Below are 25,041 nucleotides of genomic sequence, written 5' to 3' on the forward strand. Positions count from 1 at the left end.
CGTCTCCAGCAGTAGCTGTGCATCCTTCATGGTTCCAGCTCCCACTGGACATGTCCTTCATGGTCTGGTAGCTTCCTCCCTTTGTCCCTCCAGCCCAAGGGGAGGACGTGCTTCCAGCAACTGCTAATCTCAGGATTGCCTCACCTTCCCTTGGCTTCACTTCCAGTTCTTCTAACACCTTTGTAACTAATTCACTGCATTACATTACCACTATTGAATTATCTGAGAAGGAAAACTTTCCTTTCACTTGGATTCACCCCCAGAGTTCAATCACATCTTTCCCAATAGAACTGGAAACAGTGCCTCCAAAGAGAAAGAAATCCAGCCATCCCAGGAGTCAGGGTTCACTTCTCCCATGTTTTATCTGAGTGAGAAATCCACACTAGCTGTCCAGTGTAAGGGAGACTTGAAACCTAGGAATTATCCGTAAAATGACTGGATTCATATCTATTCGTTCATGATTTACTCTATTCACTTTGATCCCTTGGGCCTTGGCTTAGGGAACATTCAATTCTATCCACCCAAGGGTTATCAGGTGCTCATGATGAGTATGAAGGACACATACCTAGGTGTGGTGGGGAGAAGACACAGAGACACAGGAAAAATGGAAGACATTTTCAGTTTTTGGAAGTGTTGCTTTTTGCAAGATGAGGTCTGTGGGCTGGTCTATCAGGAGACCAGGAGCTGCAGACACTCAAAGACAATCTTATTTTTACAGCTTTCATCTTTCCCGTATTCACAGCTGGGTAAAATCAGGCTTCTATTCTGAAGGAATCCACAATTTACTGGGGAGCCAGAGCAGGCACACGACTGACCCCCCAAGTCAGAATGATGCCAGCCACAAGCAGGGATTCTGCTTGGGGTCCAGGGAGGCTGCACGGAGTTGGTACACAAACTGAGTTACAAGGAGCAGGGATTTGACAGGTGGGGGAAGTAACTACTGGATTTTCTGGCAGAAGAGGAGCGTGGAGTCAAAATCAAGTGTGGAAGGACAGAGGCATTTGAGGTGCTGTCTACAGACAGGTGCTTTAGGGAAGAGTGGGGGATGGAGAGGAGGATGAAACGTGGAGCAGCATGGGGATGGGGGGTTCTGAGGCTAAGGAACTGGGGCTTGAGGCCATGGAGAGTCATCGAAGGATCTCGAGCATCAGTGTGGCAAGGTCACATCTGGGATGGCAACTTTTAAGCGCTGAGCGGAGGACAGATAGGAAACAACCTGGAGGAAGGGGACCGAACAGTGCGTTCCTGAGGCAGCTTGTACAGGAAACCTCGGCTTGACCGCCGCCAAAGGGGTATATTTGAGCTGCATTTCTACCCATTCAAGGGCAAGCTTTCTCCGTCCATGGAAAAGAAAAAAAAAAAGTGTCCCTTCTGCGGCTGCATGAGACAACGTCTACAGTCTCAGAAGTTTTGGATTTCCCCTTGCCAAGGTCGGGCCACTACAGGTGGGCGATTCTGAGCCCTGGGCAAACGCGTAGCTCGACGGCCGCCTTGGGCAGCCGCCGCGGGCCGTGCCAGGCAGGGCGCTCCGGGAGCTGCGCGGCGGCGGCTGGAGGAGGCCCGGCAGGCGGCGGCGAGAGGCTGTGCCCCAGTTTGTGTCCAATCAGGGAGTGCGGGCTGTGCCCCGAGCCGGGCAGCAATGCGTAAACAAACCCACGGCAACTCCTCCGCCCCCTCCGCGCACTCGCCCCGCGCCCGCCGCGGTCGCTGCCGCGGGTTCCGCTCTCCTCGCGCCGGCCGGGCCGGCCCAGCCTCCCGCCCCGCGCCGCTCGCCCCCCCACGCCGCCCCGCCGCCCCGCCGCCCCGCCCCGCCCCGCCGGCGCGGGCTCCCTCACCTACCGCCCCACGCGCGCGCGCGCACCACGCGCCACGCGCGGCCCGCCCGGATCGTGGCCTCTGGAGAGCAAGGTAAGGGCGATGCGCGGAGATCGAGGCTGATTCCCCGCCCAGCGGGGCCCGGGGAAGTTTCTGGCGTCGCCGTTTTCCGCTGGGCCAGGAGGGAGAGCGGGGGAGGCCCCCGGCGCGGGGCGGGGCGGGAGGGGGCCGCTCGGCCCCCTGGGGACACAAGTTGCCCAACGTGACATTGGTGCGGGCTCGTGGGCTGCGCTGCTGAGGGAGCGTCGCCAGGAGCGCGGCGGCCGCGGGAAAGGGGCTGAAGGCGCGGCGGGGCCGGGCGCTGTGCGGGGAAGGGGAGGGCCCCGAGGAACTTTCTCCTCCCTAGAGTGGCCCCTTCCAGCCCCGGCCGCGGCCCCGCCACGGGAGCAGCCGGCTCCCTGGCTGGAGGGAGACCATGAAATGTGTTTGAAGAAGCTGACGCAGTTTGTGACGCTCGCGGCTTCCTGACGGGGACCGGCAACAGCAGCGCATTCACCAAGAAGGGACGAGCCGAGGCGGCGCTCGGGCCCTTCGCCCGCCCGGGAGTGTGGGAGCCGCGCGCCCCGGCGCCGAGTTCGGGGGCCGCGGGTTCGGGGCGTGAGCATCTGCTCTGGGCCAGGAGACGGGCCCCGGCAGCGCGCGTCGCTTCCGTTTTGATTAGCTGGGGTTATTATATAAGATGTCACGGCGAGGGAAGAAGGGGCGAGCGGGAGGCGCGTTGGCGAGGGCGAGTTGGCCTTCCGCGAGGGGCGGGAGGAAGCGCGGGGCCCGGCGGGGACCCACCTGTGCGCCCTCGGTGCCCCCTGCGGGCGCCGCCCGTGCTCGTGCCGGGCCGTGGAGGGCGAACGTGCCCGCCTGTCCCCTTCCTGCCCCGGGAACACTCGGGCCGAGGCCGAAACGTGCTGTTTCCCCTCCGCCGGCTTGCCTGGATCTACACGTTCTGGCTGCAGGCGTTTGTACTTTGAAACATTTGTTTAATATTAAGGAAGCTGCGTGTGCGGCCGTCATAGTACGCCCCGAACCTGTGGCCGGGAGCTCCAAGGCGCTGAATGAATCATCTCCCCGCGGACCGAGCGCGGATGATTCATGCGGGGTACACACACGTGCGCGTACTCGCCGTGTGCCTCTGACCCGGGAAAGAGCGGCCCTTCTGCAGTGATGACGCCTAGAGAGGCGGGGGAGAGTTAGTGCAAAAGGGCGGCGTTTTTGTTTTTTGCTTTTTCATTCCTTCCACAGTAACTTTGAGGGTCAGGCTCCCAAGATTTTCCAAGGCTTGTTTCGCGTTCTTGGAAAGATTACAAGCTTCAACCTGGCTGCATTAATGAGTCGGCGGAGAAGCCCTGATTCGCTGCAGGGCTGGGTCTTGTCTCATTCAGAATTTGAATGGTGTCAAGTAAGCTGTCGGAGCTCCGAAGGAATTCTTTCAGTAATTGCCTTTCTTTAAGCACCCCTAAAGTGATCAGCAAAAAATGAAAAAGTAAGTAAACCTTTAAAGGAGAATAAGTAGCTTCTTCAGTAGAGGAGTCCTATTCAACGATTTTTAGCCAAATTCTAAAAGCGAACTAGTTTGCCATTCATGACTGTAGACGTTTTCCCACTGTGATGGTCCTTAATGACTAACTGGCTTCGTTCCCATTCCACCCCACCCTTGCAGGATTAAGAGGTACGTTTTCTCATCGTTTGGGACTCAGCTCAGATGCCATCTATTCCAAGAGGCCCTCTTGATCACCTTAAGTAGCTCTCCATCCCTCCCCCCAGTTACCACCCTATAGTCCTATTTTATTTTCTTCATAGCATTTAATCGCTCCCTGAAATTATTTTGTTTGTGCGTTGTTTGGGTCCTGAGTCTTCCGACTACAGTGTAAACTCCACTGTTGTTCGTTGCTAGTGGAGTTGATTCCAACTCATGGAGACCCCATGTGTGCAGAGTAGAACTGCTCCATGGTGTTTTCAGTGCTGTGACATTTCAGAAGCAGCTCACCAGGCCTTATTTCTGAGCTGCCTCTGGGTGGGTTTGAACCACCAACCTTTGGTCACTAGTCCAGCGCTTTAAGCCTTTGCACCACCGAGGGACTCCTGTAAGCTTCGCTAGGGCAGGGGTTTTTGTCTGTTTTGTTCACTGTGTTGAGCTTAGCACCTGGAACAGTGCCTGGCATGGATTAAACTAAAACCAAACCGAACCCTTTGCCATCGAGATGATTCCTACTCATAGTGACCCTATAGGACAGAGTAGAACTGCCCCATAGGGTTTCCAAGGAGCGACTGGTGGGTTCCAACTGCCGACCTTTTGGTTAGCAGCCAAATGCTCTACCACTGTGCCACCAGGGCCCAGTCAGTCAGTATTTGTTGACTAGTGAACGAATGTTGTTAATTGCCATTCAGAAGATTCTGCCCTTTTCCCTGATTTCTTGTAAGACTGTCTGACAGTTCAAATTCACAGTTACTTTTGATTGATTCACTTTCTGCCCTGCGCTGGAGGGTTTGATTGAGCATCATGTTTTAAGTAGTGTGAAGGAAAATAAGGCATCTGGAGCCTTGTCAAGAGGAAGTGGGTTACTGTATAAACCAATGGATGATTAAAAACATTATCTGTGCTAGTGGAAAAATAAAAATGTAGGATACTGAAATGGAATCAACAAAGTCAAATTTCCATGGTACTGTATGTCTCCACTCATATTGGAAATATTGACATTTCTCTATCCCTCCCTCACCACTCCCAGTGCACCATCTTCACATTTAGCTGCAGTTTGGAAAGGTTCATGGTAGGTAGCACTTAAAAGAAGTATTAATTTAACTAAATGAATGTAAGAGTTCCATCTCTTAGGAAGCCTTAATTGATTATTTGTTATTGTTGTTAACGTCAATAACTTACTTCTGCAGACAGGTGGATAAAAGGTGGTGTTTAAAATTGTATCTTAAGCATCTTAAATGACTTAGTTGTAAAGAATGAAAGTTATAAGTCAGCGATATAATGGAAAAAGTATTCAAATATTGTGTTTAATGGTACCCCCTTATGGGGTTAACTTTAATGAATGTTATATCGTTATAAATAAGAAACTTGGGAAGCATATTAACCAGCTTCAGTCTTGGAGCAGTATGTTCAGAACTTAGTACCTCCAAGTCACTGCTGAAGAAAAGTGAGCGTCTAGCAGTTTCCTTTTCGTAAGAGTAGCTGTGATCATTTTCAGAAGTCTAACGGCAAGAGTGAGTTCAGAGATGATAGAATTTTAGAGATAAAAGGAACCTTAAAATTGCTTGGCACAATTCATTCCTTTTTATTAATCCCTTTGCGGAGGAAACCAAGGCACAGTAAGGGCCAGGATTAAAACCAGGCATTCTGATTCCTGGAGTCCCTAGGTGGTGTAGACGGTGAACACACTCGGCTGCTAACTCAGAGAAAAACTGGAGGCTTACAGAGGCTTAGCAAGGGTAATGGTCATGAGCACCCAGGGGAAACCTCTAAGATGTGCCCCACCCCCCCATTTCAGAATGAATCGATGTTGACAGTGATGAGACATCGACAAAAACGCCTTACTCCTGCTTGTCTGGCTGCCTCAGTCAGGCACATTTCATATTTGTGATGCCTCGGAATGTCATCCCGTGCCTCATCTAGCACCTCCTTGAACTTCCGCCCAGAGACAAATGCCCCCTTCACCCCTCACCCTCCAGTATGCCTCAGAAGAAAGAGGCACCTCAGAAGAAAGACCTGGTAGGCCTGGTGGTCTACTTGTGAAAAATTAACCATTGAAAACAGCACAGTTCTACTCTGACACATGTGGGGTCGCCCTGAGTCAGAACTGACTTGGTGGCAACTGGTTTTGGTTTTTAGGTCCTGACTCCCACTTAGGGCTCAAGTTGTTGAAAGTCCTTGAATTAGCAAGAGTTCTCCTAGGTATGGAAGGAATAGTTCTACCATTAGTTATTGGTCTGCCTCTTACTTGTGAACTCTCAGGTAGTAAAATTACGTCTTATTCAACTTTGTACCATTGTACCTTTGATGTCTACATATTCCCCCAAAATTTGTTGAATGTGGCCGGGCAAATGTATTTTAAGTTGAAAAAATATTTAGGAGTCAAAAAAGTAGGAAAAAATATTTAGGAGTCAAAAAAGTAGGAAAAAATATTTAGGAGTCAAAAAAGTAGGAAAAAATATTTCTTTTCCCAGATTGAAGAAATATTTGATGAATGAATGTGGATATTGGCAGTAATTAACCTTGAAATTAACTTTACAACTTTTATAGTAATTAATCTACAATGGTGTTTAATTTTCATGCCTCCAAAATTTGAAATAAAATGGCTTAAAACTTGTCAGTGTGCATGCCTGCTCATTTGGCATAACTATTTGTTGGAGAAACAATTAAGAGTCAGGAGTCAGGACATTTGGTAGATCTTGCTTTTAGAAAAAGCCTGGACTTTGCACCAGACAGAACTGGAGTTGAAACTCATCTCCATTTCCAATGTAAAGAGCTCTGTGGCAAGTTACTTAATATTTTTGAGCATTCATTTCTTCATCTCTAAAATGGGGGTAATAGCACCCACCTTGAAAGATTGTTGCGAACTGGGTCGTAGTATGTTCAGTTCCTGTGATATGCTTTGGTTTAGTTACCTGCCTTCTCCAATTGACTCCAACTCAGGATGACCACAGGTACAATAGAACAAAACATTGCCTGGCTGCATCATTCTCATGATCACTGGTATGTTCAAGTCTGTCGTTGTGGTCACTCTGCCAATTCATCTCACTGAAGGTCTCCTTTGCCCTTGTTGGCCTTGTACTTGGCTAAACACGATGGCCTCTGGCAATTGATCCCTCCTGATGGCATGACCAAGGCAAATGAGTCAGGCAGTATTCTGTTGTGATCCATAAGATTTTCATTGGGCTAATTTTTGGAAGTAGATCATCAGGCCTTTCTCCCTAGTCTGTCTTAGTCTGGAAGCTCTTCTGAAACCTGTCCCCCGTGGATGACCCTGCTGGTATTTGAAATACTGGTGGCATATCTTCCAGCATCATAGCAACATGCAAGCCACCACAGTATGACAAACTGACAGTGATGGTCTTGTAGACTAGGCCATTAATAAATGGTAGCTGCTATAACTATTGCTACTGAAATGCAACCATGGAGGAAGCTCAGTCTCTAAAAGCTTCAGTTGTCTCAGCTGGACAGTTGGTGATGGGGATGTGCTAAGGAAAGTTAGATGGTCTCTAAGATCTTGTCCCACTCTAGTTTTAGGAACCAATGAAGGATGTATAATTTTCCTGCTATTTTAATTTAAATAAAATGATTAATATATCTTCGATCTAACAAGAACTGCAAAATTGTTAGTTTCTAGGCTTTCCAGATAACTTGAGTCAGTGAACTTTGATAATATTAAGTACCTTTGCATTATTTTGTATGCTATATGACAGATACAAAGTTAACTTAAATGTTTCAACCTATCATTCAACTTCTATACATAAGGGAGTATAAGAAGCGTAATGGAGTCCTAGTGGCACAATGGTTAAGTGCTTGGCTGCTAACCAAAAAGGTCAATGGTTTGAATCCACCAGCCCTTTCGTGGAAGAAAAGACCTGGCGATCTGCTCCCGTAAAGATTACAGCCTAGGAAACACCATGGAACAGCTCTACTCTGTCACACGGGGTCACTATGAGTCAGAATCAATTCAGTGGCACACAACAACAACATGAAGAGTATAAGAATTAAGCAAAGACTTTCTTTGAGAGGCTTAAAAATCAAGATGGGAGCATAAGGCGGATAACCAAAGGCTATATTATGTGGAAGAACTGTTAGAGGCATAAAGAAAAATACTTTGTGAATTCAGAGAAGGAAAACACTATCTAGCCAGAAAAATTGGGGGAAGACCTTAATTAGGGAGTTTTGAGCAAGGCATTAAAGAATTGGTAGGACTTCAGCTGACGGAGATGTGGCGACCAGCCTATACTAACTCCTGAAGGAGGGAGTATATCTAGGAATGGAGGGCATTGTGGTTAGGCTAGAGGATGAAGTGCCTGGAGGCAGTATAATGGGAGAGAAGGCTGCACGAGAAGGTTAGGGCCAAATTGTGAAGCATCTTGAACACTGAGGTAAGGAGCCTGGGATTTATTTAGTAGGAAACCGTCCAATATGTTTTAAGTAGAGAAATGATATTTAGTAGGAAACCGTCCAATATGTTTTAAGTAGAGAAATGACGTGATCAAAACTATGCTTTAAGAAGATTAATCTGCATCAGAGGAGCCAGGGGTGGTCTCAGTTAGGAAGCTATAAAAGTAGTCTCTTGAAGAGAAACAGCGAGAGCCTAAGTTAGGGTGGGAGCAGGAGGCTGGGCGAAACAGTGCAGAAGTAGGTGCAGCAGGACTCAATGGCTAATTGGATGTGGGAGTTGAGGGAGAAGTCAAAGATGGCAGCTGAGTGTCTTAGATGATGGCAGGAATTGAAATAGGAGTCAGGAAGGGCTGCTGATAAAGCACCTGTAAGTAGTATGCAATCAAATCAGCAACAAATAAAATGTAGTAAAAAAAACTCCACAATAAGAAACAACCCAATTAAAAAATGAGCCAAAGATCTGAAAAGACACCTTACTGTAGAAGAAATACAGATTACAAATAAGGCTGTGCAAAGATTTTCAAAATCGTATATTGTTATGCATTGAATTGTGTCCCCTAGAAATACATGTTCAAGTCCTAATCCCTGTACCTGTGATTGTGACCTTCTGTGAGAATAGTACATTTCTATGAAGATGCTATTGGTTAAGTTATGGAGGTCATACCAGAGTAAGGTGACTCCTGATCCCTTCGGAGTCATGTCTTACATAGAAAAGGGAAACAGATACGGAGAGACACACAGGGGCAAGGCACCATGTAAAGATACATTTAAAAGCCAAAAAATGACAACAAACATCTGGGGCTACTAGAAGCTGTAAGAGATAAAGAAGCATCTTCCCCCAGAGCAGACAGATAGACCATGGCCCTACTGACAAGCTGAATTCAGACTCCTACACATATGTGAGACAATAAATTTCTGTTCTTTAAAGTAAAATAAATAAATGAATAAATATTTTTCCCATTAATGGAGGTAATTACAAGTTTCATTCATAGATCAAGAGGCAGTTGTTCAAACAGTGCAAGGGGATGCTGCGTGGTTTAAAATCAAGACAGGTGTGCATCAGGGTTGTAGCCTTTAATTATACTTACTCAATCTGTATGCTGAGCAATAGTCCGAGAAGCTGGACTTTAGGAAGAAGATGGACTATATGAAGCATCAGGATTGATGGAAGACCCGCTGACAACCTGCGATTTGCAGATGATACAACCTTGCTTGCTGAAAGCAAAGAGGGCTTGAAGCACTTAGTGATGAAGATCAAAGACTTCAGTATGGATTACACCTCAACATAAAGAAAACAAAAATCCTCACAACTGGACCAGTACATAACATGATAAATGGAGAAAAGATTGACGTCAGAGATTTCATTTCATTGGATCCACAATCAACACCCATGGAAGCAGCAGTCAGGAAATCAAACAATGTATTGCATTGGGCAAATCTGCCGCAAAAGACCGTTTTAAAGTATTAAAAAGCAAAGACGTCACATTGAGGACTAAGACCTGACCCAAGCCATGATATTTTCAGTTGCACCGGACCCAAGCCATGATATTTTCAGTTGCCTCATATGCATGAGAAAGCTGGACAGTGAATAATAAGGAAGACCAAAGAATTCATGCCTTTGAATTATGGTGTTGGCGAAGAATGTTGAATATACCGTGGACTGCCAGAAGAATGAACATGTCTGTCTTGGAAGAAATACAGCCAGAGTGTTCCTTGGAAGTGAGGATGGCAGAACTTCGTCTCACATGCTTTGGACATGTTATCAGGAGGGACCAGTCTCTGGAGAAGGACATTGTGCTTGGTAAAGTAGAGGGTCAGCGAAAAAGAAGAAGACCCTCGATGACATGCTTGACACAGTGGCTGCAACAGTGGGCTCAAACATAACAAGATTGTGAGGATGATGCAGGATTGGGCAGTGTTTCCTTCTCTTGGGACCAACTCAATGGCACCTAACAACAACCACAGTTACAAGCATGACCTTGGACATTGTATCAACCAGGTTTCTCCAGAGAATTGGCTGATGCGTTTGTAGAAGTTAATGAGTCTGAAATCCATAGGACAAGCTGGCAGTTTGGAAACTCAGGGAAGAGTTGATGTTGCAATTTTGAGGCGGAACTCCTTTTTCTCTGGGAAGCCTCCGTTTTTGCTTTTAAATCCTTCATTTGATTGGATGAGGCTCAACCACATCAAAGGTAGTCTCATTTACTCAACGTCAACTGATTGTAAGTGTTAATCACGCCTACAAAATACCTTCACAGCAACATCTAGACTAGTGTTTGACCAAATAACTCAGCACTGTAGTGTAGCCAAGTTGACATACAAAATTAACCATCATAGATGTGTTAACTTTTTTGTGTGTCTGTGGACCATCCAGATGGATTGGGGCTATTAAAAATAGAGAAAAATTTGGAGGTATCCTTATGGAGGGTAGTGGGGAAGCTGTTGGAATGGTTCAGGTATAGATGAGAAAAATAAAAGGCCTGGGGTAGAGCCTTGAGGAAACCAATATGTGTAGTCTTGGAGGCGGACATAAGAAGGAAGATGGGATGCCAAGAAGAAAGACACAGGAGAACAACGGAAAGATAGCATGAAGATAGGTGAAGAAGGAGAATTTGGATGAGGCTGATACGGGTGTGTTGCTATTAGTTGCCATTGAGTTATCTCCAACTCATGGTGACCTTATGTATGACACAATGAAACTTTGCACTGTCCTGCCCCATCTTCAGGATCATTGGTATGTTTCAGTCCATTGTTGCAGCTGTTCTGTTAATCCATCTTATTGAAGGTTTCGCTGCTTTTCATTGGCCCTCTCCTTTGCCAGACATGATGTCCTTTTCTAATTATTCGTCTTTCCTGATGACACGTCCAAAGTAAGCTAGTCAAAGTCTCAACATCCGTGCTTGTAAGAAACATTCTGGTTATATATCTTCTAAGACAGATTTGTTAGTTCTTTTGGAAGTCCGCGGTATATACAGTATAATTCACAAACACCACAGTTTGAATACGTCAGTTCTTCTATCTTCCTTTTTTACTACCCAACTTTCATATACATATGAGACATTTGAAAAGTCCGCAGCTTGGGTCACGTGTACCTTGGTCATCAAAGTGAGATCTTTTCTTTTACAACTTCAGAGAGGTCTTTTGCAGCAGATTTTCACAGTGCAGTACCTCATTTGATTTCTTGGTTGCTGCTTTCATGGACATTGATTGTTGATCTAAGTAGAATGAAATCATTCACAACCTAAATATTTAGAAAAGTTCATTATATTTGGCAATAAACCTATTATTCATAGTCTTTGAGGATTAGGGTCATTTGGGCAGTGGGGATAGAAGTCAGCCTGCAAGGAATTGAGGTGAGCCTGAGTGGGAAGGAAATGGAGAGAGCAAATGTAAACTCTGAGTCTGAACTGGGAAAAGCAGAAATGGAAATAGTTTGAGGTGATGAGCATGCCAGTGAAACTTTCTTAAAAACAAAACCTATGTGGAAGGCCCAAAAATGTTTGTGGGCAGAGTGGCTGTCAGTGGAGAGGAAGGGACCAATGATCAAGGGAGGGGAGAGGTAGGAAGGTAATTAATGCAACTAGGCTTCTCCCCAAGTAGGAGGGATGAGGGAAAGATAGGGTGGCCATGCATAACGGTTGCCCACAACAGTCCGTATTGACACTTGTCATTCCAGCTTAATTACAAATAATGTGCCTTTTGGATAATAAATCATTTGATTACCCTGATGATAACACAGATAAAAAAATTATCCATGGATGTGACATAGAGGGAAAAAGAGATGTTAAATAAAGGCAAGGATAAATTCTGAGATGTAGAGGGGAAAGTTGGAAGCTGTGAGAGAGTCCAGCTACACTTGAAATGGATTGGTTATCTTCAGTTGAAAAAACAGCAAATCAGTTGATTTGCTGAACACAAGTTGAGAGTGGGGAGCAAAGTTGAGAGGTAGAGGAGAGTGGAAAAGTTTGGAACAGTTGTGAATCTGAGTGGAACAGTGAGCCAGAGGTAATGAGGGGCTGACAAGTTGCTAAAAGAGCTTAGCATTAACCTTGTGATAGAATAGATGCATTTATGGCTTTCTCCTGCAATGCTCAGAAAACTGGAAGTGGAGATGGTGTATCACTGAGACTGCCAACTCCATATGGACCCTGGGTTGAGTAGGAAGGCAAGTGAAACTAGAGTGTTGATGGGCTGGGAGAATGAGCAGGCGATGTGAGATTGGAATGTGTAATGGCTGGGTCAACAAGAATGAAAGAAATGGAGATATCTAAGTGTAAAGAGGGAATCCTGGGGCTAGCAGTGAAGGGGATAAGGAATTTTCAGATTATCGTATCATCATGGCAGAATAGGTTCTGAGTGATGATGAGAATTCAAAGTGTGGCTGAGCTTCAGGGTGGTGAAGTGGCACAAACACGACGTAGGTCATTGGTCTCAAGGAACTCTGAGACCTGCGTGTCAAAATGATTGTGTATTGTCAATGTCTGTTTCAGAAATTACGGAAATCCCTTACTAAATCCTTTCTGAACTTGTAGTTCATAGAGTTGGAAAGTACCTTAAAGATAAGAAAGTTATTCCTTAATTTAAAAGATGAGGAAGCTAAAGTATTTTAAAAACTTTCTAGAAAAATTGAGACTTGCCTAAGATCACAGATGATAACGGTAGCAGAGCTGGTTTTGGAAAGAACCCAGGATCCCAGAATCTCAGTTCAGTATTTTGTCCTCTAGGGCAGGGCAGGAGAAGTAATAAAAGTATAAACTGAACCAAATCTTAGAAAGCTTCCTCACCATTCAGTTTGCCCACTGTTCTTAGAACACCAGTGTTTGTGGGCACAGAAATCCCCCGAGGGGAGCTAGGGAATACAGTCCATGTGTTCTGTGTTATAACTCTGAAAAGCAAGTGATACTGTCTTTGAGGAGACCCATAAACCCATAAAAAGCACCACTTCTCCCCCACTAATTATAAAACAGATAAAAATCGGCAGATGAATAAGATACTAACTTTTTATTGATGACAGCTAGATTTGAAGACAGAGCTTGATATGAATCCCCAAAATGGGCTTGTAAACCAGTCTAGACTTTGGAACAACCCACTAGAGAGAAGATTTGAGGCTGCAGAACAGAAATACCCAGATTTCACCTTTCACTGTCCAGGTAGAAAGAGGCCAGTCTCTCATGCTCAGTATCTTTGGTAGAAAAACTCCATCCATTTGAGGACTAAGAAACAGACCCACAGATGTCACTCACCAGCCAGCTGGTGGAGAGGTACGTGTGTAGGGCAAGAGGCCAGGGGTAGATAGGGAACCCTGAGGAGTGGAAAAGAGGCGTTCCCCTTGAACGTCAGGTTGTCAGTTACTCATAATTTACTTGTCTGCATTTGATTTAAACTAACCTGAGGCAGCCGGTACATTGCTGTGTCAACTAGAAGTGAATGAAATGATTAAGACCTGTTTGACCATAGGTTCTTGGTTACTCAGTTTCACATCTATACCTGGTGAATCTCTCCATCCCGCTGGGAATTTCAGGAAATGCACAGATGTCAAGGTTGCCAGGACCACCAGCTTTGAGATCCTGTTTTTGACTTTGGACCTTTGGAAAAGTGAGAAGTTTTTCTGTTCATAAAATGAGCTCTTAATTAAACTTAGGGTACTTGGAATTAGTCTTGATTCTGCCACTACTTGTGTGACCTTACTAATTAACTGAGTGCCTCAGTTTTCTCATCTGTAGCATGGGAAAAAATGATACCTGCTCTGTCTCCTAGGTATTTCATGTGAAAGCTCTTTGCAAATAAGTATTCTTATGCAAATGTGAGGCATGAATATAACTACATAGGCTGCAAGGTAAATGTAAAGTTTAATAATTTTTTTAAAGTGTTTGCATAAAACAACAAGGATGACTATTGACATTTGGGGTAACACTGATATAGACTCTTAAAGGCAAATTGTGACTTTTCTCTTCATCCATGACAGTATGTATAATAACTCTGGTCAACTGAGATTTAGCCAGTGTGATTCATGACGAATGTAGTAATTTCTACCTTTTAATCTATTTCTCTTTCTTTTAACATAAAAAAAATTATAAAATGTAACACATAGAAAACTTTTGAAACATGCATATACAGATTAATGAATGATTATGAAGTGAAGATCCATGTAGCTAGGACCCAGCTCAAGAAACAGAGTAATTTTTTCCCATGGGAATCTTTTTTCTTCTGTTAGAGCCTTGGTGTTCTTTGCAAGGAAGCCGTGAGCAGTAGTAAGAGCAATTAAAAGTATTAGCAGGTCCCAAATATGTGTCCCTTTGGAGTGGGATTAGATTACAGGTGCAATGTTAGTGTTTTTTCTTGTGATTTATTTCTGTAACTATGAATTTAGTGTTTGGGAAAGTCCTGAGTTTTCCGCCTTCAAGATTAAAATCTTCAGGCTAAGCATCTTCAGATTTGTGACCTTTGGATGGGAGTGAAAAGGTTACGATCATCTGGATGTGAAAAAAAGCACATACGCTTGATTTTTTAAATGTCCTGATCATACCTCTTTTGCCTATCTTTAGAAGCAAAACAGCTAAGACTCCGGTATTAACGATGGCTTTAATACAGTATTCATAGGCCTGCTTGGGAAATGCCTGGCAGTTATTAAGACAAATACATTTCAGCTCATGCCGCCATAGGTTAGATTTGAAGTGGCAAGAAGGGTTTACTGATACCAGCTTTGTTGCATGAAAAAAATCTGTATCTTCTTTGTTTGATTATAATCTAGTATTCTAATCATACTATCTTTTAAGGCCAAAGATAAATTACAAGTCTTTTGTGGTATCTAGTAAAAAGATGTCTTGAATCAGTTTTTTTTAATTAAAAAGGAAAATGATAATAAACATTAAGATAATTGGAAAGTATCTTAGCTAACCACATATGTCTGTAAGAACAAAAAAGCTCTAAATACTAAAATGTGATAGAAAGGCTCATTTGTTGGGGCAGTTTCCTGATCTGTAAGATTAGCTAATGAGACTTCAGGTTAGAACTTGGTGGATTGAACACGTGTGTTTACTGTCAATACCTCCTAAAACCCCACTGTAGTGATGGTAAACATGGAAAGAGGCAACTCAACTGTAGATGGGTGATACCAACACATTTCTGGAGGACAGAAAGCAAACAGACCGGTTACAGCCGACTTGTATGGTGGAGGAAGCTGAAAACTAAGTGCCCTTAAAGGAGTTGGAGGTGGATACTGGGAAGAAACAGGCAATTCATCCCCCAGAATCTCAAAAAGGCTCTGAAATTAGAGGCTTTGGAGTAGGGCATAGAGCTGAAAATCGGGGATTGGCCAAAAGTCTGTAAAAGTAACTAGACCCTCAGTTCCCTTCCCCTACGCCACACAACAAGAGTAAACATTTGAAGGAGACTGGAAGTTTATTTTCTAGACAAATTGAAGTAAATTACAGGTTCTGGACTTAGGGATACCAAAACAAAGGACCAAACAGAGGACAAGGGTGTAATGCTCAACCTAAAACAGAGGAATTTAATGAAGTTTTACATACATACTAAGCAGTAAGACTCTGTAGCCCTTGTCCCCTACCCTGATTGTGGAACATCCAGGTAATTATCGACCCAGGCAGGATACTGGAGAACTTTTCTCTTGGTAACATGAGTAGTCCTAGAGAAAAGACTTACAGATACTGACAGGTCCCACATGAAAAAACCGACTTACTACCCATTCTTCCTGCAATAAGCCCACTAGTTAACACCCCTGTCCCACAATGAAAATAGAACTTGCAGTCAACTTTTTAATGCATTGCTCTAAATAGACAGTCAATGAGTACAAGACATTTGGAGAAATCCTTCAACAAAAAAGGCAGAAACTAGAACCAAAAGAAGTGGTCATTGCAAAGAAAAGAAGAACACAAAACAGACAAAGCAAACCCAGCTGGGCAACACTGTCAGGCCTAGTTTATATCAATGTATTATCTAATAAAAGCACAAACAGCAAAAGACAAAATAAATAAATGGAATCTCATAAAAATTAAAAATGCTTATTCATCAAAAGTCTTTAGCAAAGGAGTGAAAAGGCAAGCTACCGAAGGGAGACTATCTTCAGAAACCAGATATTTGACAAGAATCTAATAACCAAAATATATATATAAAACTCTGACAACTTAACAACAAAAAGACAAGTAACCCAATCATAAGATGGGCCAAAGAACGTGAATAGACATTTCACCAAAGAAGACATTCAAATGGCTGCCAAACACATGAAAAGACGCTCAGCGTCATTAGCCATCAGAGAGATGCAAATGAAAACCACGATGAGATACCATTTCACTCCCACTGGAATGGCTAAGATAAAAAAAAAAAAATCAAAGATAACAAATATTGGCAAGGATGTAGGGTAATTGGAATCCTTTCCTATTGCTTGTGGAAATGCAAAATGGTGGAAAACAGAGTGATAGTTCCTCAGAAAACTAAAAATAGAACTACCGTATGATCTAGCAATTCCACTCCTAGGTGTATACCCAAAAGACTTGAAAACAGAGATGCAGACAGAGACTTGTACAAAAATGATCTGCAGTACTATTCACGATAGCCAAAAGGTGGAAACAGCCTAAATGTCCACGAGCAGATGCACGGACAAACAAAATGTGGTACATACATATAGTAGAATACTACTCAGCCAGTAGGAGAAATGAAGTCTTGATGCATGCGACTATATGGATGGAGCTGGAAGACATTATGATGAGTGAAATGAGTCAATCACAAAAGGACAAATATTGTATGACCTCACATATATAAAAAGACAAGAAAAGGCAAATGTGTATAGAACAGAATTTATTAGTGGTTATCAGGGGTGGGAGGGAGAGGGAAATGGGGGTAACAGTGATGGAAATATTGTAGTGTTTAAGGGTAGTGCTGCATAGCAGATTATTGTAATTACTGTCAATAAGTTCTACACCTCTAAAAAAGTTGAACTGGCAAAAGTTATAGATGTATTTACAACAATGACAAAAAGTTAATTGCTGAGGCTGCTTATGTACAAGCAAATACCTCATAGAATTTGGTTTCTTGGTTTGAAGGTTTAGGGCACGGTTACATGGGACATCCCAATTAATTGATCTAATAACATGTTTAGTGCTTCTGTTCTACCTACTGTTTCATTGAGTAGTGCCTGGGGTTTTAAAAGCTTGCTAGTGGGGATCTAAGGCACATCAGTTGGTGTCTATTCACTTGGAGCAACAGAGGAAGAAGGAGCACCAGAGGAAGAGGGAGCATTAGGAACAGAAGGAAGATATGAAATGTGTGCCTAATTGCCCCCGTGAACGTCTGCCTCCTTTGCCATGAGACTGGAAGAACTGGATGGCCCAGCTACCATTATGGAACATTTTGATCAAAGATTCTGTAGACGAATTCTTATCTAAAGGGGAAAAATGCAGAAGAGAATTTCAAATTCTCATGGACTTCAGACTTCCTGGAGCCACGAAGGTTGAAAGAACCCTTGAAACTGTTGCCCTTAGATAGTCTTTAAAACTTAAACCAAAAATATCTCCTGAAGTCTTTTTGAAACCAAATAATAGTTTAGTTTAACTAGCAAAAAGTGTGTGCAACTTGAAAGATTAAATAGGAAACGTAGGGGGAGTGAATTTATGTTAAGGGGGGAGGAACAGCTCAGAAAAAGAGGGTGAGAGTGGTTGCACAACTCAAGGAATATAATCAGTGTCACTAAATAGTAAATGTGGGAACTGTTGAGCTGGTATATGTTTTGCTGCGTATATTCTCAACAACAAGAAGATAGAATAAAAAGACCAACCCACCTATAATTAATATATAAAGAAATGAGAAGATATTGTATCCATAAAATGAGAAAAACCCATTACCACTGAGTAATTACGACTCATAGTGACCCTATAGGACAGAGTAGAACTGCCCTATAGGGTTCCCAAAGAGTGGCTGGTGGAACTGCTGACCTTTTGGGTAGCAGCCAAGTTCTTAACCACTGGATCACTAGGGCTTCTAAAATAAGAATAGGGGCTATAAAAAAGTAATACAGAGTAAGAAATAGATCTTGGAAATTAAAAAATAAGATTGCAAAACAAAACAAATTTTATTAGAAGGACCAGAAGATACAGACAGAATATCTCCCAAGAGCAGAAATAAAAAGCAAAAGGATGGAAAATAGCAGAGGGGAAATAACATTAGATGATTGGTTCAGCAGGTAAAATATACAACTAAGAGTTCCAGAAGGAGACTATAGAGAAAAGTGAAGAGGAGATTACCAAAGAAGTAATATAAGAAAATTTCCCAGAACTCTTGTTGTTAGCTGCTGTTGAGTGGATCCTCATGCTAAGCCCCTGTGTGCAGAGTATAATGGCTCCATAGGGTTTTCAAGGCTGTGACCTTTCAGAAGCAGATCACCAGGACTGTCTACTGAGGTACCTCTGGGTGGGTTCGAACAGCCAACCTTTCAGCTAGTAATCAACTGTTGTTGTTGTTAGTTGCTCTCGAGTCGGTTTCTGCTCATGAGCAACCCTGTGTACAACAGAACAAAACACTGCCTGGTCCTGTGCCATCCTCACAATTGTTGCTATGCTTAAGCCCATTGTTGTAGCCACTGTGTCAGTCCATCTCGTTCAGGATCTTCTTCTTTTTAAATGACCCCCTACCTTACCAAGTATGATATCCTTCCTCAGGAACTGATCCCTCATGATAACATGTCCAAAGTACGTGAGACAAAGACTTGCCATCCTCTCTTCCAAGGAGCACTCTGGCTGTACTTCTTCCAAGACAAGATTGTTCGTTCTTCTGGAAATCTAGACAAATTTCTAGATCAAAGGGATCCACTGAGTAGTGAGGACGATGGTTGAAAAAAGACCCGCATAATAATGTAAGACATATTACTGTCAGATTGGACAACACTGAGGAAGATGAATATCCTAAATCCTTTCAGACAATAAATAAACAAAAAATAAAGGTCACATGTAAAAAGATTGGGAATTGAAATGGCACCAGATTTCTTAACAGCAACACTGGTGTCCAAAGAACAATGGATTAATTCCTTCAGAATTCGGAGGAAATTATTTTCAATCTAGAAGTTCAAGCATCAACTATCAAGTGAATGATAAAATGAAGACATTTTGGGTGTATGAAAGGTCTCAAAAACGTATTCTGTATGTATCATTTTACAGGAAGCTACTAGGTGATATGTTTTATCAAAAATATGGCCATAAACTAAGAAAGAATAATATATGGAATTCTGGAAATAGGGAGTCAGACACAGGAGAGAGGCAAAATAAGTTCTGGGATGAGAGTAAAGAGAAATTTCAAGATGACAGTAGTGCAGCGGGTCTAAAAAGAAGCCAGTCCAGATCCGAATAGGAGGAAGGGTGACTCCAGGAAGGAGTTTCAAAGTGGAAAACAAAACTAATAGATGATCTGATATATTTGACCAAATGTGAAATATTCTTCAGAGGGGCTTTCCCATTCCCGTTGGAGCATTTGGGATAAATTGTTGATTCAGAAAACCTAGCAAGTGAAAAAAAAAGGCAATTATAAATTCCAGAAAGATAAAAAGTTGTACAAGAAACTAAAATTGGCTGCAAAGATAATAGTATTTACACAGTTCATAATAAAGTAAATCATTAGTGTACTCGTTAGAATATCACCACTGTAATAGAGACCCCACAGTACTGTGACATAAAGAACAAAATAAAACTTATTTTTATCACATATGACAGTTCAAGGTGAACATTTTAAGTAAGTTGATGTCTCTCCTCCATGCAGCACTTCAGGGTTCCAGATTCCTTCCGTCTCATTGTCTGCCATCCTCTAAGGCATTGCCCTAATCTGCATAGTCAAAACCTGGTGTCTTAGTCATCTAGTGCTGCTATCACAGAAATACCGCAAGTGGACGGCTTTAACAAAGAGAAATTTATTCTCTCACAGTCGAGTAGGCTAGAGTCCAAATTCAGGGCATCAGCTCCAGGGGAAGGCTTTCTGCTCTCTGTGGACCCTGGAGGAAGGTCCTTGTCATCAATCTTTCGGTGATCTAGAAGCTTCTCTGAGCAGGAACCTCGGATCCAAAGGACACACTCTGCTCCCGATGTTGCCTTCTTGGTGGTATGAGGCCCCCATGTCTCTCTGCTCGCTTCTCTCTTTTATATCTCAAAAGAGATTGGCTTAAGGCACTATCTAATCTTGTAGCTTACATCCCTAGAGCTGCCACTAATCCATCTCTTTACATCATAGTGATAGGATTTTCAACACATAAGGGAAATCACATCAGAAGACAAAATGGTAGACAATCATACAATACTGGGAATCATGACCTAGCCAAATTGACACATATATTTTGGGGGGACATAATTCAGCCCATGATACCTGGTCACAATGTGTGTCAGGTCAGCTGGCAAGAAGGGAAAAAAGCCTGGAGGAGCAAAGTTCTAAGGCCTACATCACATTCACTCATATTGCAAGAACTTAATCATATGGCCACACCTAAAGATGATGTTTAAACTATTAAACAACTGGTAGCTCAGCCACTGACTAAACAGAACACAGGCCTGCTAAAGAGCGAGAGCAAACCCTGGAAGCTCCCTGCCATGCCAAGTGCTAACCCTTTGTTTGCTAGGTTATAGTGATGCTCCCAGGAGAAGGACTGAGAGGAGCAGCTAGTTACCTGCTATAGAAGTATTTTAATAACAACTGGTACAGCTTTACTAGAATATGCTGACTAAATATTAGCCCTGACCATATCCAACTGCAAATGAGACTAAGAAAAAATGTTGACATGACTATATTAGGAGAATGGAACAGGATAATGAGATATCAGTAATTATAATAATTACTAAAATAATAAACCTAAAAAGAAAAAATCAAGAAATATCAATATATATATGTTACTTAGGAATATAGAGTGAAATATCAGAAGAAATAGCTAAGAGTTGAATGCAGTTGTTGCCTCTGGGAAGTGGGTTTGTGGAGGAGTGGAGAGGTAAGGTATGGTACTGCTGTTCTTCATTTTAAGCCTGGTAGTACTACTGGATTTTTTAAACAATTCTCATGGGTTACTTTGTTAAAAATAAAATTAGTAAGAAAAAAAAGAAAATAATACAGTGGTAGTAAGTGGATTGGAGAATGCTGTACATGTATCCAGAGTTAATATATATGTGTTAAAAGTTAAGAAAGAAACATAGTTGGTTTGAAATTACAATCCTCTCCTGCAACTCTGATTCCAACTATCACTCTGTCTCAGAATCCTTTGGGGGAGTTCTTAAAAAAATTCAAATGCCCACCCCTCATTATGTTTTAGTTGACTGTGTGTGGACCCCAGAGAATCAGAACTTTTAAAAGCTCTCCAGGCGCTTCTGATGTGCAAATATTAGCCAAATAGTTAAAACAGGTTTGCCTCTGCTTCAGATCAGCTCCCCTCTCTCTGTCTCAGATCTGAACTAATATGGTATGTTTTGGGCCAGAAGAGTAGGAGGAAAAGAAGGGCAGAGACACAGAAGAGGTCATTTGGATGACCCATGAATAATGAGAATGGCTATCCGGAGAGCCAATATTTGTTTCCTTTTGTTTTTCAGAAACTACTTAAATTGATTACCTTATCTTGAATTTCCCATGGAGTAATTTTAGAGCTCAAGTAAATTTGAACTTAATAACATTACCTTCAGTGTTTCCTCTTGGGACCAAATCAGCTGCACCATCAGGTTACCCTCAAGTTCTTCTGTCTCCCCTGGGTTTTGCCCCGACCTTCCCAGCTGTGATCTACCAGACATTCACCAATAGTAGCATTTCCAGTTTGCATCTGGTATTACCAACAGTTTTCACAACTCACTAGTGTTCCATGAGGGAATTTTTAGAAAGGCGATCAGCAATAAGAAATAAGGGAATATACCATAATTTTTATGCAAATAACGCACACCTTCTACGTTTGTTTGCCGATTGTGCCTCCCCCACAAGGTATTTTCATAAGCACACGATGCCATTTTTTTTTTTACATGTTGCTATAAAAAGAAGTTAGCATAGCATGCTGAAGAAGATACTTCCTGGAGAAAGGTGCAGTTGGCAAAAAAATCATAGAAGGCGCACAATATTTGTGTAAGAGTATGGTATATGTATGTGTTGAATTGCGTCCCCCCAAAATGTGTGTCAACTTGGTTAGGCCATGGTTGCCAGTATTGTGTGATTGCCCACCATTTTGTCATAAGATGTGATTTTGCTGTGTGTTGTAAATCCTACCTCTTTGATGTTAATGAGGCAGGATTATAGGCAGCTATGTTAATAAAGCAGGATTCAATGTACAAGATTAGGTTGTATCTTGAGTCAGTCTCTTTTGAAATGTAAAAGAAGCGAGCAAAGAGACAGGGGACCTCCTGCCTCCAGGAATGAAGAGCCAGGAGGGGAATGTATCCTTTGGACCTGGGGTCCCTGTGCTGAGAAGCTCCTAGACTAGGGGAAGATTGATGACAAGGACTTTCCCCCAGAGCTAACAGAGAGAGAAAGCCTTCCCCTGGAGCTGGCACCGTGAATTTGGACTTCTAACCTTCTAAACTGTGAGAGAATAAACTTCTGTTTGTTAAAGCCGTTTACTTGTGGTATTTCTGTTATAGCAGCACTAGATAACTAAGACAGTATGTATGTATGAATATATATGTTACATGCCATTAAGTTGATTCTAACTCATAGAGACCCTGTGTACAGTAGAATGAGACACTGCCCAGTGCTGCACCGTCCTCACAACCATTGCTATGTTTGAGCCCATTGTTGCAGCCACAGCATCAATTCATATCATCGAGGGTCTTCCTCTTTTTCGCTGACTCTCTACTTTACCAAGCATGATATCCTTCTCTAGGGCCTGGTCCCTTCTGATAAGATGTCCAAAGTACTTGAGACAAAGTCTTGCCATCCTAGATTTTACGGAGCATTCTGGCTGTACTTTTTCCAAGACAGATTTGTTTATTCTTCTGGCAGTCCATGGTATATTCAATATTCTTCGCCAACACCGCAATTCAAATGTGTCAGTTCTATATATAAATGGTTGCCATGGAGTCGATAGTAGAGCTGTGTTCCATAGGGTTTTCAAGGCTGTGACCTTTAGGAAGCAGATCACCAGACCCTTCTTCTGAGGTACCTCTAGGAAGGTTTGAACAACCTTTTGGTTAGTAGTGGAATGCTTAACCTTTTTTGTCACCTAGGAACTCTAAGGGAGTATAAGAACTATACAGTATCCCAAGGTTTGAGGCCTCGTTGCACTGGACTTTGTTTAAAGAGATTTCGTAAACCTAAAACAAGAAATGTTTGTTGTGTGGATGAAATAAATATTTTAGACTTCAGGGAAAAACTTTTTTTTTTCTTTTTAGTCTTATTAACTTCAGTTCTTTAAAAATATTAATAATTACAGACAGCATTAAAATTTCCTTTATTCCTTTCTCCACTCCATTTCCCTCATCCCTTGATTCAGTCACTCTCATGAATTGAGTGTGTAAGTGATCTACATGTAACTGCTTCACATCAAGCCAGTACCCTGCTCCATGTAATGATAGGAATTATCTTTAGCATTTTGTCCTGTATTTAGTGAGCTGTCCACCATAAAATTTTTTTTCCACCACGCGTCTGTCAGTTTGTCGTACTATGGTGGTTTGCCTGCTGCTGTGATGCTGAAAGCTATGCCACCAGTATTTCACATACCAGCAGGGTCACTCATGGTGGACAGGCAGCAGTGGAGTTTCCAGACTAAGACTAGAAAGAAGAATCTGGCGGTCTACTTCTGAAAAATTGGCCAGTGAAAACCATATGAATAACAGTGGAACATTGACTGATATAGTGCCGGAAGATGAGCCTCTCAGGTTGGAAGGCAGTCAAAATTCAACTGCAAGAGCGCTGCCTCCTCAAAGTAGCAAACCCATAAAACCAAACCCATTGGCTGTTATGCTGGTTCCAACTCTTAGCTACCCTATAGGACACAGTAGAACTGCACCATAGAGTTTCCAAGGAATGCCTGGTGGATTTGACCGCCAATCCTTTGGTTAGCAGCTGTAGCTCTAAACCACTACACCACCAGGGTTTCCCCTCAAAGTAGAGTGGATCTTAATGACGTGGATGGAGTAAAGCTTTTGGGACCTTCATTTGCTGTTGTGACATGACTCAAAATGAGAAGAAACAGCTACAAACATCCATTAATAATTGAAATATGCAATGTAGGAAGTATGAATGGAAGAAAACTGGAAGTTATCAAAAATGAAATGCAGTGTGTGAAGATCAATGTCCTATTCATTACTAACCTGAAATGGACTAGTGTTGGCCATTTTGAATCAGACAATCGTATGGTTTACTATGCTGGGAATGACAAATTGAAGAGGAATAGCATCACATTCTTTATCAAAAAGAACATTTCAGGATCTGTCCTGAAGTACAACAAAGTCAGTGATAGGATAATATCCATAGGCCTACAAGGAAGACCAGTTAATGCAACCATTATTTGAATTTACCCACCAACCACTAATGCCAAAGATAAGGAAATTGAAGATTTTTTACAAATTTCCACAGTCTGAAATTGATCAAACATGCAATGAAGATGCATTGATAATTATTGGTGATTGGAATGCAAAAGCTGGAAACAAAAAAGGAGGAATGGTAGTTGGAAAATATGGCCTTGGTGATAGAAATGACCCCAGAGATGGCATGATAGAATTTTTCGAGAGCAATGACTTATTCATTGCAAATACCTTTTTTCAAAAACATAAATGCAACTATACAGGTGGACCTCACAGGATGGAAAACACAGGAATCAAATAGACTACGTCTGTGGAAAGAGATGTTGGAAAAGCTCAATATCATCAGTCAGAACAGGCTAATAAATTTCTGGTCTGTTCCATAGACCATAAATTGCTCATATGCAAGTTCAAGTTGAATAGACCATAAATTGCTCATATGCAAGTTCAAGATGAAGCTGAAGAAAATTGAAACAAGCCCATGAGAGCCAATGTATGACCTGAAGTATATCCCACCTGAATTTAGAGACCATCTCAAGAATAGATTTGATGCATTGAACACTAATGACTGAAGACCAGACGAGTTGTGGGATGACA

General features: G+C 42.5%; 1 protein-coding gene across 1 annotated transcript in view; it reads left to right on the forward strand.

Annotated features, from left to right (window-relative positions):
• The first annotated feature begins 1,819 nt into the window (after positions 1 to 1,819).
• The window catches only part of PCGF5 (polycomb group ring finger 5), a 162,993-nt gene continuing 139,771 nt past the window's right edge, over positions 1,820 to 25,041 (forward strand). Inside the window, exon 1 of the mRNA XM_049855734.1 lies at positions 1,820 to 1,908. The gene's annotated coding sequence lies outside the window, so the exon portion shown is untranslated. The remainder of the gene's footprint in view (positions 1,909 to 25,041) is intronic.

The sequence above is a fragment of the Elephas maximus genome, chromosome 16, assembly GCF_024166365.1.
Source record: "Elephas maximus indicus isolate mEleMax1 chromosome 16, mEleMax1 primary haplotype, whole genome shotgun sequence".
In the NCBI taxonomy this organism is placed as follows: domain Eukaryota; kingdom Metazoa; phylum Chordata; class Mammalia; order Proboscidea; family Elephantidae; genus Elephas; species Elephas maximus.